This window comes from Coregonus lavaretus (assembly GCF_964263955.1).
Source record: "Coregonus lavaretus genome assembly, contig: HAP1_SCAFFOLD_1161, whole genome shotgun sequence".
NCBI classification, from domain to species: domain Eukaryota; kingdom Metazoa; phylum Chordata; class Actinopteri; order Salmoniformes; family Salmonidae; genus Coregonus; species Coregonus lavaretus.
The window spans coordinates 38,617-40,000 of record NW_028159393.1 but is presented as its reverse complement, the minus strand read 5'-3'; the positions used below and the strand labels follow the sequence as shown (position 1 = coordinate 40,000).

The following is a 1,384-nucleotide window of genomic DNA, read 5'->3' as shown; positions in this document are numbered from 1 at the left end:
GCTTGATTTCGTTTGCCCTAGGCCTACAAGGGAACCAGTGTAGTAGTCCCAAAAGTGCAAACTCCAGTTAACACATATCATTGATCAATGACAGCATATCGGGTTCAGAATAGTGTCCAATTCATATTCCTGTAATAATATTGTTGTGTTTTATTATAAAACAATAAAATATTGTTGAAATGGTTTGTTAAATTGGCAGCCATGAGGGTGTGAAATCAATACATTAATTGTTAATGAGGACCTTATTAAGTTATTGATCTCTCCTCAAATTAATCATAGCTGAGTATGGAATATGCCACACCGTGAATATATTGCATTCACTCTACATCATTATCAATAGCTGCTGTGCTGACATAACATAATATAATGAACTGTTTTGTTATTGGCAGCAATGTCTATGTACTGTATCATTTGACATATTTGCCCTTGAATTTACAAGGTCATATTTCCCACATCCTGTTGCATCACCATGTTATTACTGAATATGAGGTGTTATGTGTTATGACTGACTCCATATTTCCTGTTGTTGTTTTGTTTTGAACAGACTGAAGAAGAAATCCCAGTCAGTGGATATTGCCACTCAAGGATTCTCCCCTACCCTGGTGCCAGCCTCGCCGATCAACAAGACTGCAGCACCTGTTACCATGACAACCACGTTGGGGGTGCAGCAAAACAATGCAACCAATTCCCAGAGAATCTGCAGTCCACGGTGCAGCGAGCTGAAACGCGGCTACACCATAGGTAAATGAAAAGTGCTAGAATTCTGATCTGCCCATCTATGTGTGTCCATGTTCCATGTTCCTCCATTTGGCTTTCCTCCGGGACACGAGTCTGTGACAGGAAGAGGAAGGGATGTTGAAGGGTTTGTCTTTGTGAGTGTGAGTGTGTGTGTGTGAGTGTGCGTGCGTGCGTGCAGGTGCATTGTAAGTCATAATAAATACTTTTTGGGGAGTGCTGGCTGGTGCTTGCGGCAGCTATAGGCTACTTTATATTTGTGGAGGAAGATACTTTGCTATTGTCAGAGGTGTAGTAATGATACTTGAGGAAGCACACTTTCTGAGTTGGTCAAATGAGTTTGGGGAGTTCATAATGTAATTCTGTGCACACTATCTCTGACTCATTCTGCCTCTGAAATGTAATTGCCCATTGACTTCCCTACTTTTGTTAGCTAGCTTCAAGGTTGGAGAGAGTACTGCACAAGGTGTTCTGCATGTGTATGACTTTTAATTAATTATGTGGTTTAACCTTGTGCAAACACACCTTGTACATCTTAACCCGCTGTTAATAGAGAGATGATTGGCTGTTGAATTGAACTGACACCAATGGCAAAGTAGGATGCATTGTCAGTCTGTCTGACACACCTTGTACATCTTAACCCGCTGTT

General features: G+C 41.1%; 1 long non-coding RNA gene across 1 annotated transcript in view; it reads left to right on the top strand.

The window, feature by feature from the left end:
• LOC311122930 overlaps nucleotides 1–738 on the top strand; it is a 91,254-nt gene extending 90,516 nt beyond the window's left edge. The window contains exon 3 of the long non-coding RNA XR_014612527.1: nucleotides 545–738. This is a non-coding gene — a long non-coding RNA (uncharacterized lncRNA). The remainder of the gene's footprint in view (nucleotides 1–544) is intronic.
• Nucleotides 739–1,384: the final 646 nt, after the last annotated feature.